Raw genomic sequence first — 16,190 nt, 5'->3', positions numbered from 1 at the left:
GCGTGTTCTTGCCCCCTAATAAGTTTAATGTACCCACAGTAGCACTACTTTCCGGTAAATTTTTCGTTCGCCCACTGATCTTTACATATATGGGAAGTAATAAAATTTATATTACATATATCTATCTGCCCATCAAACAACAAATAAACCGCCTGCTTTTGCCTCTGTTATTTATGAATAATAAAACAGAAAAATTACTTTGTCTGCTCAGGGTTAGAGTGAACCGTTCAGCTATTACACCAACCTGCCAAATTTATGTACATACATACCTACCATTCGATGTGTGAATCACTTTCACTAAGTATACATTTGTAGCTAAGTGTGGGGTAGTTAATGCCTGATTAAATTTGCATAGAAACTTGAGGAAAAACCTTTTCCACTCTTGTCTTCAGCCTTTAATCTTTACTTTGATAGAGAATTATCGACACTTTTAAATTCAATTTTGTTCTCTCAAACTTTGTGGGAGTAGTTTGTGGTTGCTACGTGAAACGATTTCATAAAGTGTAATGTGCATTGCTGCAATCAATCTGTTCCTCCTAACAGTGCAAGCATGTCTAGAGAGGTACAAATGTTGCTTAAACTCGCAACTAAATAAATTCTTGCAACTAAGTCTTTTAATATATGTGACCTGGTCTACGGAAAGGGGGCTTAGGTGTCAAAAAATCAATTTTCACTTTTTAGTTGATTCGGATGGAAGATGAGATGCTTTTTCACGTGATAGAATCCAAAAAGTCATAACTTGTTTGAAAGTTCCCTAAAAATGAGAAAGATTTTTCGACATCTCTAAACAATTGTTCCGCGTACTCTCCATCATTTCCCGTGGTATCAGTATTTTATTTATTATTACAACAATCTTTTGACAGAAATTTTGTTACCAGCTCCTCCTCCTTTAGTTCAACAACAGACAGGTCAATCTTAACAAAAGTTTGTTCGGTATCATCTTCTGCCTGAGCTACACATACTTCGTCTACATCATAATCGCTCTCTTCATTATTTTCATCATCCTTTTCATGGAAATATTGTCCGTATACGGCACTGAACTCCTCCTCATCAACACTCAAAGTGTAAACACAATGGCTACGACAGACTGCAAACTACATCTGTCAAATATTAAAATACACACGTTCTTATGGGCAGTGTTATTTTGACAGCTGCACGACTACACGACTGCAGGCCGACAGTCCCTGCTATCCTCCTATTTTTGCCAACGACAGTAGGACGACAGTAGAGTTGACAGTAGAATGGAAGATAGAAAGAGGAGGTAGAGTGGTGATGCCACTAATATGTAAAATGTAGAATTACTCAAAGCTCTAACAAACCTGACGTTATTTTACAAAAAAACATAAAATAGCTCTATTATATCATTTGTAATAACAATTGATAATTTAAAACAAAAATATTTACCTATTTACTTATTTTTTGCATAAAAAATTTAACTTTGAACAAAATATTTAAATTTCATTGAAGTGAAAGGTATTAGTATGGCCACAACGAAATTGTGTACATACAAAATGGACAACTGCGTTGTTTTGTGTACATGCCGGCCATTGTGTTGTTGTTGCTTCTCAAAATGTACATGTAGTAAGATGAACAACGACGTTTTCAGTTCACTGTCGTGCCGCTGCAGTCTGTCGTAGCCATTGTGTTTACACTTTCATACAACACACTTCATTTCATGCGAAATGCGAAGACGATAATCAACAGAAACACTTACACAAATGTGATAACAGAACATCCGGAAAGACAGACGAATGAAAACAAGACAACAGCAGCTGCGCGGTATTAGAGTAAACGTCACTTCTTCAGTGTTACTTTTTTAAATGTTCCACACTAGCAACTTAAACGATGAACTATAATAATATTCTGGAAAGGAGAACAATTAATGAGATAAGGAGAAACTGACGAAACGAGTTGTTTATTTTTAACAGCTGTTTCCCAGAAAACTATTTTTCGCACGTTAGCTCTTTTTTCGTAGACCAGGTCACATATGAGAACCATCCTTCTTAGTGAACTCGACTTACATATATAGTAAACAAGAAGAGTTGAAGTTACCTTCTTATCGGCAGGTACTACTAGTATGAAACCAGATAATATTATATTGTAGATATATACATATACGCGGGTCCATAGACAAAGGAACGCTGAAAATATTATAACATCCGAACATAGTTTGGATCATAGGTTGCATTGCGTTTACTTTATAAATATTGACTTTAGATCATCTAATAGACATTATTCGACCCGCTAAAAAATATTTTAAGTTATCTTTACTATATTTGTACATCTCGGTACTACAGACAATACTCCTCTTTGCTTTTACTGTTTACCAATAGTATGTACATATTAGATTTCCAGGGCAATCCCCAATGCGGAAAACATATTTAGAATTAACCGAATCCTACATGCGCTCTAGTTTCTTGACTTCTACTTCGACTTCCCTCAAACAAGTATTAAGTATTGTAATCTCGATCTCCCTGAAAGGGAAGTAGCTCTTTGCAGTAGTGAACCGATTATGCCTATATATTTCCGGCTGCTGATATTAGGGCAATGGCAATTTTTCTTCAAACTCATCGCTTTCACAGCGATTTCATTGTGGTCATCCGTACTAGTTTTGTCACGAAAAGGCTTGGTGCAATTGGTAATGAAGTGAGGCACTCCAGTTTGCTCTCTTCTTATTGAACAGCTTTACCAGGATCATATCAGTCTGGCAAGCATTCGTGCAAGGGAGATGTCAACAGGTGCTTGGGAGATTGTCTATGTAAGCTATTCTTTATTCTTGGCGTAGTTAGCAATGCGCCGTAAATACGAATGTAAGCCACTACTGTACACGTTCCAACTGCTAAACGAGTTAGAATGTATACGTATAATCTTATATGTGTAGATATATTTTCTTTAACTCTGGTTAAAGCGTAGGACGTTTAGATCATATGTAACTCCAACCTAGTTAGTTGTTCGAGCTATCATTATTAACACATAATCAAAATAATCCCTTGGAATTAGTGTCGGTTTGTAACCACGTTGTCAAGCGATTAATATTTTACTTGTATGTTTTAAGCTGTAATGTTGCATGAACATATGTATGTACATTGTACAGAATTCATTCAGCTTAACAAAGGACAGATAAGTCCTAACGTGAATTCGGCACGTGAAGCTATAACTTTTATATAGGTGGGGTAATGGTATAGAGATTTATTACCAGCTTAACTATATAAATTCGTCCTAACTTTTGTCTATGCCGCGCAATGCAGACTGGAATGTATTTTCATATATGTATTTGTGCTAGTATCAGTTTTATATTGGCAGAGGCTTAATGATGATCTCATGAAAATAATTGCAAATACTCACTATAAACACACATTTTTATATAAATATAAGCTTATAAGCAAGTAATTTAATACTTATGTGCATTCATAAATGCTTATAAGAGAACATTACTACAGGTTAATTATCCAAAATTAATGGTACAGCTGCATCTGCCAAGCGAACCAGTGCACTGGAGCCCGAAACAAATGTGATAATATAATAAATATAATAATAAACAAAAGGCTTGTTAGGTCTATGATTTTATTCATCCTTAGCACAAATATGATCCCTTATTGGAAAACACGCTCTATCAATTTTATTAACTCACACATTCGGTATAAAGACAAAAGCAAGCTCGAAAATCTATCTCATATTGACTGATGTTTTCGATAAAAAGTTCGCATATTTGGTATCTGGTGGCTTGAATAGTTTTGGTCGGAATTGGACAATATTTAACCATAAGATGGCCTACTTTCAACGTGTCGGGATAAAACTTTGGATACTAAGGCTTGGTTGTATGCCGATTTCGCCCATTTTCGCAGGAATATCAAAATGCATCTTATTTGAAATTGGCACACTAGACCCGAATATATATTATATCACTTAATGAGGGCAGTGCCACGACCATCGTCTAATTTTGACCCTGGCCCTCTTGAGTCGTCTTAGATGTTAAGTTTAATATCTCTGTCATATTTATTAATGGATTTATTGAACTTTTAATCGACTTTAACGAAAGATTTACAAGGTTAGTAGGCATTTCGAGAATTACTCCTGTCGGCCAGCTTATCAAGCTCTTCGTACTCACGCATTTCGGCTTCTTTCTTTTTCTGTCTGCAAATGCGTCTCGCTTCCCTCTTCAACTCTCGGTATGTATCCCATCCCGCACCGTCACCGCTCCATACATTTCTTGGAAGAAAATAGAAGGAGTGGTCGTACAACAATGAAATTTTGCAGAAACACTTCCCTGGACTAAATTAAGAAATTTTGAAAAAATCTTGGTAAACCGCCCACTGCCACACCCACCTCCCATATAACTACAATTGCCAAAATTTTTATTTTTGGACCTAGGAACTTGAAACTCGGGACACTTCTTAATTGAGTTCTCCTGATGAACGTTATTTATACCTTTACCTTGATAAAAATCCAATAAAATATGCAATGTTTTAATTGAATATGTAACAGGCGAAAAATTGTGTTCGTTTTTATTTGTAATATTATGCAAGCACCATATCTTTAACAATGGGATCTAGTTCTAAGGAAATTTTGTTCGAATGACGCCTTAAGCTACTTATGTAAGGATCCGAAGTTATAAGAAGTCTGTTGTTAGTTTGTTAGTTGAGAAGATGTTACTAAAAAGGACGGTAATTGGCGGTTGTTTTTTTTTTTAATTGAAAGTACAGACTCGGAACTTTCATTTTTTTATAGTAAGAGGGCTAAGCAAGGCAAAGCACATAAAGTTTTTTTCCATCAAAAAATGAAAAGTTGATATTTTTTAGTATAATTTTTGAAAAATTATAAAAATTGGCTTACTTTGCCAATTTGAATAAATTGTTTTTTTTTATAAACAAGTAGGTGCTATATTTTCACTAAAAAATAAAAGAAAAGCCATAGCTATAAACTTACACACAAAAAAAAAATCCATAACTTTCCGTCGACTTTTGTTAGTTTTTTTAACTATAAAATTTCACTTTTTATAAAAAACCTTGTTGAATTTTTCTTATCCAAATATTTCTTTACAAAACAAAATCATTAAAGTTTTGAAATTCGAAAGTGGAAAAATCCTATTTTTTCCGCCGAAATGCCACAGTGCGCCGTCTCACAGTTCCCTTATACCGAGTTGTTGACAAGTACTCTCAGACAGCAGGAGTGCAAGTCGAGTAGCAAATCGTTCGGCTGTCTGTTGTGATTGCAGCTTCTCCATGTCGAACCTTCCTTGTGTTTGTTGACGTGTGCTGCAGCAAAAAGCACGAGAGGCGGGTGCGAATCTTGGCTGCAACAAGATAGTGGTCCGAGTCGATGTTAGGCCCTCAGAGCGTACGCACGTCTAGAACACTGGAGACGTCTATCACAACACGTCTATCACAACATGATCGATCTGGTTGGTAGTTTTTCGATCCGGAGACAGCCAGGTAGCTTGATGAATCTTCTTATGCTGGAATCTAGTACCACAGATAACCATATTTCGGGCCACGGCGAAGTCAATCAGCCTCAACCCATTTGGGGATGTTTCGTCGTGGAGGCTGAATTTACCGACCGTAGTGCCAAATATACCTTCTTTGCCCATCCTGGCGTTAAAGTCGCCAAGCACGATTTTGACATCGTGGCTGGGGCAGCTCTCATAGGCGCGCTCCAAGATCACATCGTCCTTCTCTTCGGTCGGGGCGTGGGCGCAAATCAACGATCTGTCCTTGTTCCGTCCATCGCATTTCTTGGACGGCGGTGATGTCAGCCTTTTGCACGGTGGGTGATATGGTGTAGTTTTGCAGGTGCGAAACTCCAAATCATTGCAAGAGCTCGTGGAATAACGCGGTCTCTAAGTTGTGACCGAGAACGGGCGTGATGTCGATGAGTACTCCAAAACGCGTTATTCAGCCACTGAGTAAGACCTAGGAAACAACCGTAGCTGTCATGTTAGATATTGACCCGCCTGGCCTAGAGGTGAAGCAGCAATACTTGTTGCACTCCGACAATGGAAAGGGGCCAATTATGTCTATGAGTAAGTGGTCAAAGCGTTGCGGGGCTTGCGTTGTCACAAACTACTGTTATGGCGAATGATTTTGCTCCGATGCCACTGAGCGCAATTTTAAGCAAACAATTTAAAGTCGCATTGAATTCCAAACAGAATGTTCAATCATTACCTTAGCAGTGGTGCGCATCCCTGGATGTGATAGGTAATGCTTGCAGAAACCTAGCTGTCACAAAAGGGCGGATACGGCCTGTCGATATGTCGTAAACAACTTTCACCGAGCTAGAAGGTAAAGCAAATCTTCTGAATTTTAAAGAATGGCTTAAACACAAATTTAATTCCTCGCCGTTAGCTTGGTCATACGCAAGCTCATCATAGGTGATTGAAACAGCGGTAAAGGCGTTGTATTCGCGAAATCAGGTCAGCTGCAACATTGTCTGCGTCGTCGCCTACGATATGAAGTCCAGCTCTCTGGCTTGTCTGTCAAATGCTGGTGAAAAGCAAAACGGGTGGGTTGTGGTCGGCATATACATGGCAAACACGGCCCTCTACCATGTAACGAAAGCGGCGCATTGCGAAGTAAAGAGCGGTAAACTCGCAGTCGTAGGTACTGTAGCGTGTTTCTGCGTATGAAAACATGCGTGAAAAAAAGTCTAGTGGTTGAAGAGCACCGTTAATAACTTGATTCAGAACAGCGAGGTGTTTCTTATGATCCTCAATAGATTTCGATGCGGTAAAAACATCATCCATGTATGCGAGTGTGAAGTCGAATCCGCGAAAACCTCGTTGCTTACACGCTGAAACGTTTCAGCTACGCTCTCAGGCCAAGTGGTTATGGCGGTTTTGAAAATGTCATCGCGGTGTATCGGCACCTGGGGAAGGTCTTTTCCATATCAGTTTTTGAAAATATAATTTTACCTGCTAAAACAGGCAGCGGATATCTGTCCGGCACGGTCCATCATTCAAAGCTCCGTAGGCTCCACATGACCTCAATAATCTATCCGCTTTTCATACTAAATGCAGCATTCTGGTCCATTTGCTATTGGAAGGGCAACAAATGCGGAGTTTTATTAAAAGCTCAAATTCGGCAAGAGTAGTTGTTAGCGTGGTCGCGAGGAGGTATGCACAAATGCATTTGTTCAAGTGCCTAATTATGTAGAACGAATGATTGAGGTAAATTTTTTGATTTTTTAAACTTTATATGGTTCGTAGAAATTGTCGAAGTTGTTAATTTCGTCAATGAGCACAGTGCCTTGAGTGGAGTTGTGCGACCTACGAGGCGAGTCGACCGAAAATAGCATGGTTAAAATGAAGCACCAAAGAAATTCGCGCAAATTAATATTGAGCTTGATAGTAACCTTCCTATAGCAAGAAACGGGTAAACCGTTTGCGGAAAACAGACTTGTTGAAGCTTGCCTATTGTGAGTGGTTTGCTGGCTCCGGCTGTGCGTAAGAACAAGGCTGACGACATTTGGTAGCTAAATTGCCAAACTTGGTATAATACCAGGAAAAGTTGGGTGCATTGCAATTTTCTAATCAATTACGCGATACGGACATGACACGCCTCCGGCCCCTGTCGTTATCTAAAAGGTGGCTAACAGCGATACGTTTTGTAGGCGAAAAAAATCTCGCGAAGATTAGCATTCTGCGCTAAAATGTACGCCTAAACTTGATTTTAAAAACGTTTTTACACATTTCCGCCTTGAAGTGTGGGATTGTCATAATTTCTACCGAATTTGGTAGATCTCGCTGGAATGTGTCCTGAGATATGAGTTTTCACCTAAAGCTACCACGCCAATCGTCTTATTTTTACACCAGCTCCTATGAAACCTTTTGTACCAGTTCGGGTGTAAATTTTTATGTGTTTACCGCATTCATTCCCTAATGCAATTCGTTGACCTAAATTACGTGAAATATATCTTTTGTGAAGTTATCTCGTCGAACAAAATAGTTTTCTAGACAATCCCATGATTTTGATTGTTAATTTGTATGGCACTTATTTACATATATGCTATTGTGGGCCCGTTTCAACGGTTCCGACAAGTCCGAAAGAATCGAAAAGGACGTGTGAAAGTTTTCAGATTGATATCTCAAAAACTGAGGGTCTAGTTCTCGTAAATACAGGTAGATGGACATACGGACATGGCTGAATCGACACAACTCGTTACGCTGATAATTTAGAGCATCTTCGACGTTTACTTTTGGGTGTTAAAAACTTCGTATCTACAGACCGAGGAAATATCTGTAATTGTTTAGTTGGAGGTCAGAAAAATGGTTTGGGTTAACTGCATCATTCATATGGCAGATAAGCGGCATAAATTACTCGGCGCAGTTTCGAAGAGAACACAAATAATTTATTACGAAAATTTTGAGAAAACGTTATTTGTGTACATATTTCCTTATATGACCAAAAAGTTGGTTATAATCAGGACGGACAATATACGCCTATACTTTCTCTAAATTGAACAAGTTTTTCGAGAAGCATGACCATTCCATGGCCAGTAGCTTTTTTAATGTTGCGTATTCGTCATGGCGGACCAATATCATCATCAACTTTTAGCAGATATAATATTTTGTTGCATTGTATTCAAATAAAATTGTAATAAGATAGCAAAATGGACCACTTGGACAAAAGATGCTAGGTGCTGTGTTACCTTTATTTTATTCGAGTTGGAATTAATACATAGTTATATAGAATTTTTCAAGACCTGCCAGTTTTGAACTTAATTCCCTCAGCTACTGTGCCTATTTTATGTTGTGAAAACAGTGTGACTCTATGGAAAACTGTTCATTCTTTCCTGCGCCATTCACTGCATTAATGTTTGTGTGGAATTTGTATGAGGACGCAATCATATCGCATTTATTTATACATCATTCAATCAACCCAGATGGAATAGGATAAGGTTCAACTTCATTTGCATCGCACGGGTGACAGATGTGTCTTTCATAAGGCTTCCTTCGTCCAACTGCTAATGTCTGAAATAGTTTTTGCTGTGAATAAGTGCCATATGAATGCAAAATGTTGTACCCATATATAACTTTTGCAAACGTCAATATTTAATAGCTGTATGTACACGCTTAAAATAACTGTTATATTTTATTACCGTTGTAGAAGAAAAATGAGGTGAAAATGATAAAAGCATATTCATAGGATATAATTGTATATCAGAAACTACATAGTACGTGTGTGGTGATTAATAAATGTATAAAAAATCAATTAAGAAAGGATTAAGTTCGGGTACAACCGAACATTTTATACTCTTGCAACTTGAAAGAATGAAATCCAGGTTGTAAACCGTTAAACAAAGGATCGGAATCTAAGGAATTTTATACATACATACACCATATATAACTTATACACTGACCTACAGATATATTTGGCATAAGATTTGTTAGAAAAACCAAATTCATTACACAAAATCAGACGGATGTTTGAAAATCCTGGTAATGGTTATATGGGGGCTAGGTCAAGTTTTCGCCCAATTGTATCCAATTTAGGCGCAATGATATAATATTATGAGTAAAATACGTTCTGAAATTGTCATTGAGATAACTCAAATATTGGCTGATATCCAGCATAAAGTCGCCAAGAAGTTCGAAAATCTTTATATTAGGTATATTGGAGCTTAGGGAAGCATTGACCCGATTCCACCCATTTTGGATACACAGAATAACTAATGCTGGAAAAGGATCCTGCCTGAATTTCTATTGATTATCTCAAACATTAACCGATATTTTCGATCAAAAGTCAACTATAGGTACTGGGGTCCACATATTCGGTACCTATGGTCTTGAAGAGTTTTGGTTTGATTTGAACAATTTTTTTTTCTAAGGTGGCATACACTAAAGACATTATTCGTGCAAAGTTTAATTCCATTACAATAATCGCTTCTTGATTTGTGTACTGGAAATAAAATTTAAAATTGTGCTATATGGAGAGTCAGCGGGGTTATCCTCCGATTTCATCCGTTTTCACACTGTCGGTAGAAGTTCTTTTAAGATTTGTACTCAGCAAATTTGGTTGTTGTAGCTTAAGTGGTTTAGGAGATATACATATATAATAAACTTGTTAGAGGGCGGGGTCACGACCACTTATTCAAAAAATATTTTTCGACAAGTGCCCCTTGCTACTGCGATCCTCTATACCAAATTACAGTTTTATATCGTAAATTAGTCCTTAGTTATGGCACTTTATGTGTTTTCCATTACGCCCATCTACGAACTCGATTATTTTTTTCCACCAAGGAACCCACATAACAACTTTCATCGAGATATTTGAATTTTTACTCAAGTTATAGCTTGCAAGGAGAGACAGACAGACAGTCAACCGGATTTCAACTTTTCTCGTCATCCTGATCATTTATATATACATTATGTATCTCTATACATATCTATCTCGCTTAGTTTTAGGTGATACGTACAACCGTTAGGTGAACAAAATTATAATACTCTGTAGCAACTGGTTGCAAGTGCATAATAAATAAATTGAAATGTATACGTTAACCTCGTAGTCTGGAAAAAAGTGCTTCCAAAAGTCATCACATATCCTCATCCTAATAATTTTGGTTATTTCATAATATTTGCTTGTACACAAGACACTCTAAGAACTCAACCAGACTCAATATGTAAGTCAATCTAAAAGGGTTCAATATGGCGTAGTTCATAAGTTCATATATCAAAGATATCGCAAATAAAGCGTACGATTGATATCGGCAAACTAAAATATTTGTGGCGCTTTGGCATTCCTCGAGCTGAGATGAGATTACATGTACTGCCTCTTTACATTAATAATAGGTCTTTGCTGTCTGCTTTTTACGTATACTAAATTACCACCCTATCTGTTATCCAATACCTTTTCTTTCAGCATCTGACTGGCATTTGCCATGCATAAGCATTCCTTGGACAGCATTTGTATAACGTCATTAGTTTCTAGTTACAGACTATATAAAAACTGGCATAAATATACGTGAAATGTAATATGTTTGTTCGCATCCCGTCAGTAGTATCCTCGTCATGCAGTTAATAAATGGTGTCTCTTATTTCTTTTGTACATGCTCTCTTGTGTGGAGCTATACTTTCATGTAACGGGTCATCCAAGTAGATGTACTTTTTTCAATAGCCTTTTTTGATTGATCTCGCGTTAGTCGTGTCAAGCTGCCATGTTATTTTTGTTCAGTATATTTTGGCATTTCATCATGGAAAGACTTACGCCTGAACAACGCTTACAAATCGTTCAACTTCACTACGAAAATTTAAATTCTGGAAAAAATGTGTTTCGCGCGCTTCGCTCAATTTATGGTCAACATAATCGGCCTACCATTACCCATCTAGAGGCCCAGCATTCATTATTGGATAATATTCGACCAAAGAGACCACGTCCAGCACTCAGTGAAGAACATATAGCAGCCATAGCTGAGAGCGAATACGAATACCGTGGAAAGTCGGCGCCGTTCGCAGCAACTCGGACTGATGTATGGAACAACTTGGCGCAACCTTAAGAGATTCAAAAGCTGCCATTTCATCCAGGAAAATCAGCGGTTTAGTGTGGTTTGTGGTCCGGCGGAATCATCGGTCGGTATCATGCTATGATAATCGACTATTTGTTACCTAAAATTCAAGTTCGTGATTCGGCGACATTTGGTTTGAACATGACAGCGCCACTTCCCACACATCTCATCAATCAAAAGATTTATTGAGAGAACACTTCGGTGAGCAGATAGATTCACGTTTTGGACCGATACCGTTAAGCAAGCAATAGCTATGTAGATAAAATTGCGAACACGCACACTCCGGTCTTCTGAAAGGAATTTGGCGCAGAGTATCACGGAAAGGAGCCCGTACGAAAATTTATTGTACATATGAGCAATACAATGAATTTTATATTTTCGCAAAAGTTCTTGTTGAGGTTAGCTTTGGTGGTTTCAACGAATTGCACCCTTTAGATCTTGACTGTTTCGCGCATTGAGGGCAAGGTGAAACGAGATTTATGGTATTAGATCAATGTTCAGGGTAGAAATATTTTCTAAACAAAAGATCTCGTTAACACTCCATCGGTGGACGTTTAGGTTAGAGGATTCGAAGAATTATGGTATATAGACTATCAAACGATTTGAACAATTATTCAATGGGGCCGGCCCGAGACAATATACCGCCCTCGGCAAATACCAAATTATTATTTATTACGGTTTTCAACTGAGTTGAATTAAAGTTCAAGCAACTTAACTTCGGTATGAAATGTTCGGTTACACCATTATTTGTTTGGTATTACGATTTTCAACCATTTTCAGTCGTAGTTTGATTGGTGTTGTCAACCTTAAAAATGAATATTAGAGAGATAATTAAACAGCCGAAAATTTTTAAACAAAAAAGAGAAGTAAATTTAATTATTTCTCTTACGAAAATATGAATAATTGCTAAAATGAACATTAGTTTTTATTTATATTATGATGACAAAAATGTTTAGGCCAAAATTGATGTGCTGCGCCTAAGAAAAAACGAGTCTGTGAAATTCATTTGAACTTCCAACCATCAAGTAAGCCAAAGTTGTACTGACAGTTAAATGGTTGTTAAGTAAAGTTTATGCAATTCATAAGTTGCGCTAATTTGCACTCATTTTACGACGGTGAAGTTCGATGTTATTTCTTGCTAGTTTTGGGTTGCTAATCCAAAAATGATGTTAAATATTTTTGTCTTGTAGTCAAGCGATGTAGCGGTCACACTACCAACATTACGGGTTTACTATCACTTTTTTTCAGTTAGGTCCCGCAGCAAAATTCCTATCTTCTCCAAGCCTGCCGTAAGGAACTTCGTTCCAAATATGAAATATGACTTGTATATATTATATGTGTGGGCAAGATCAATTATGTAGACAAGATTAATTATATTTAACAAATTAATAATGTGGTTTATTAAACAAAACTATTGATTTCAAGAATACAAAGGAAAAACGATTTATATTAAAATTAATTCAGCTCTATCTTGCCGCACGTCGTACTCTTCTTACTCGTCTTCCTGATCTTCTTCTTTTTCTGCCTTTTCTGTGCTGCCTTATCGTTTCATTCCCACATATACGAATAAAGTAAACAAAGTAATTTTGTAATTTATGTAAAATGTGTAAAGATAATTTGCCAAAATGTCGCCCTAAAACTCTTGCGCCATAGGAAATCGCCTAACCTGCCTATATGGACGACCGGCCCTGTTGTACATAATGTCTAAATTTTTTCGGTGAAGGTTTAAAATTCTCGACTGAATTCATTCAAACCATTCCGCTTATGCTTATAAACCTTAAATATGTTGATCTATTGCAATATAGTATTACAATTTAAGCAGGACCAACGCAAGCCATGACCGTCATGAATAGAATCATCGCAATAATCACAATGCAAATAAGGAAGTGAAGAAAATTATCGACTTATGTAAATATGAATTGTCAATTAGAAATGTATGGGCAATGTTGACCTATATGTGTTGCAGCACACATACACATATAGGTCGCCATTGTATTTCGGCGATTTACTAGAACCATTTTTCAGTTGTGAAATAACGAATGAACAAAGAAAGTATCTGCATATGAACGCCGGTAGATGGCTACAAACTATTTTGCAACACTAAAATTTTTACTGCATCCAATCTTCACTAACGGCTTCAGCAATGGCTATGAATTTTATATTCGTTAGCAAATTTATTGCTTGCTCATGGCATATAAATTGTCTCTGGAGGTTAACTTTCATGCTTCACAAATTTATGTGCACATTTCGGTGTTAATGCGAGGAGACAGCCAGAACGCTTAAGCTGAACTACCGAAAAGTGAAATGAAGTAGAAAAGGAAAAGGCACAACCATCATAATCCAGTCCGAAACAACTATTTGAGTCTCAGGCGATAGTTCGGAACACAAATAAAATTCTATGCTTCAGCTCGGTTGTCGAATATCTCTTCTGACCGTTACACTTTATTTCATTTATTTTTACTTTTCACCATCACCATTAATTTTGTCTATCTTTTTTGTCCACGCTCACGCTCATATATGCTCGTATTTTCCGTTAGACGCACAAATACTCGTACATCGAATTAGGACAGTGAGTCCACCGGGAATTGCGCACGCCACGGAAAAGCCATAAGCCAACACCACCATGGCTCAGTTGATGGAATCCCTAGCAAACCAAATCAATTTATTTATTTTTGAGCAGTGAAGTGCAGCAAATGCGGCTTGAAATGGTTGAGCATCAGTGGTGCCGCACAGCTGGTGGATTTAAAATCATTTTTATGCTCATCAATTTTGTATTGAAATAAATAAGTGCGCAATTGAATCTACGAGTACTTGTATTTGTCAATTTTCAATATAGAAATTTGCGTAAAAATGCTTTTATTTGGAATATTTGCTGAATTTCACTATTTACGATTTTAGACTCCTCCCGCAATATGCTCCATAAAGACCATGGTTCATAGATATATGACGGTTATCGGAATAATGCGTTGAATTGATTAATTCTATATAACTCTTTGAATAAATAGAATACTGAAGAGTTTAAGCTTACAGAACCAAAATCTTTAAAAGTATGTCACGTTAAGACCTCATGGCTGGAATTACAAAAAATACAAAAAAATTTCATCTTCACAGATTTGGTCATAACATTCTCATAATTTATGGTTTGTACAAAAGTAACAAAGTCGATTTATAAAAATTTATTGAACCAATCGTTACATTCTTTCAAAATAAGCTCCTTCTGCTTCGATGCAGCGCTGCCAGCGCGATTTCCAAGCATTGAAGGCGTCACGGAAAGCATTCTCCGGAATAGCCTTGAGAGCCGAGAGCCGTCTCAAAAGCTTGCCTTTCATCGGCCTTTTGAGGCAAGGAGGGCTACATCTGGGCTGTTGGGCGGTTGCGGAAGCGTTGGGATACCGGCCTTGGTTAGGTAGCTGTTCACAAGAAAGGCGGTGTGTGCCGGGGCATTGTCGTGGTGCAACTTCCATGCGATGTCTTGTCGGAAACGATTGACCCTTCGTTTGAGTCTCTTGAGGACTTTCGTAAATTTAACATCTGAGCAGTTAAACGAATATTTGGTCGAGTTCAAAATTACATGGTATTACATATCCATACATAACTAGGTTTCAAAAGTAAAATTCCTTATAAAAAAATGTAGTTCGTGTATTTCAGACTTTTGCACGAAACAGTACAATATTAATTGGCAAACTTAAAAATTCATTAGTTCATACATATGCATCGCTTGAGCTACGCTAAAATCAGTCAAAACTACGAACCTGAGCCGGCTGTTAAATCGATTAATTGGTTGTACACCATATATAATATTTTCATAAAAGTCTAAATTTCCAAAAATAATGATAATTTTCCACTAACACAAATTTTACATAAATTACTCACTCACATTTCCGCGCCTATGATTTATGGGGTAGAATATTATGAAATGCCAAAATAGCTAAATATAGCAATGAAATTTCCGTGATAATTTATGCAATAACATAAATTTGAATTCATCGAAACGCTGATGTCTCAATGTCACAATGAAAAAAAGAAGGTGATGAAAATGGTGCTATGTGGAATTTTCAATTGAATATTCAAGCTAACTGGAGGTTAACATTACTTTAAATTTTAGTTCGTATATATAATCGAAAAAGACTTCAATAACCTTACAGTCATTAAACAAACAACATTTAATCACTGTGTTGAAATGTGAAATTTTGTACCGAAGTGATGATTTGCGAAAAGCGTTAATTTTTTGTTCCAAAAAACATTTTCAAACCTTTTGAAAGCTATGAGAAAGATCCAAAAGTTTGGAAAATGAGTGCCACATGAATTGATTAAAAGACAAATGGAAAAAAAAACTTGTGAAATTTTGCTTCAAAGTAAATCGAATAGTAACTAACGATGAAAAATAGATTTATTTTTAGAACCCTAAATGGAAAAAATCATGGGTTAATCAGGGACAACTATCAGCATCGACTGCTCAGAAGGGTGTGGTATACCATGTGTGGTATTGGTCGAAAAACAACCAGAATGGGTCGGAGGACACGGCGAAGTAATTTTGTTATACGGTACTTTTGTTACACGACAATGCACCAGCACACAAGGTCACATCGGTTTAGGATACAATCAAAGTACTTGGCTGGGAACTGCTACATCACGTATTTACTAGGCTCGGCCCCTTCCGATTACCATTGATATTGGCCCTTTTCATCATTGCC

General features: G+C 37.1%; 1 protein-coding gene across 1 annotated transcript in view; it reads left to right on the top strand.

Annotated features, from left to right (window-relative positions):
• LOC126756361 (neuropeptide F receptor) overlaps positions 1-16,190 on the top strand; it is a 76,008-nt gene that overhangs the window by 19,498 nt on the left and 40,320 nt on the right. The gene's annotated exons all lie outside the window — the stretch shown is intronic.

The sequence above is a fragment of the Bactrocera neohumeralis genome, chromosome 2 (genome assembly GCF_024586455.1).
Source record: "Bactrocera neohumeralis isolate Rockhampton chromosome 2, APGP_CSIRO_Bneo_wtdbg2-racon-allhic-juicebox.fasta_v2, whole genome shotgun sequence".
NCBI classification, from domain to species: domain Eukaryota; kingdom Metazoa; phylum Arthropoda; class Insecta; order Diptera; family Tephritidae; genus Bactrocera; species Bactrocera neohumeralis.
The sequence above is the reverse complement of the archived record's forward strand: the minus strand, read 5'-3'. Positions and strand labels throughout refer to the sequence as shown.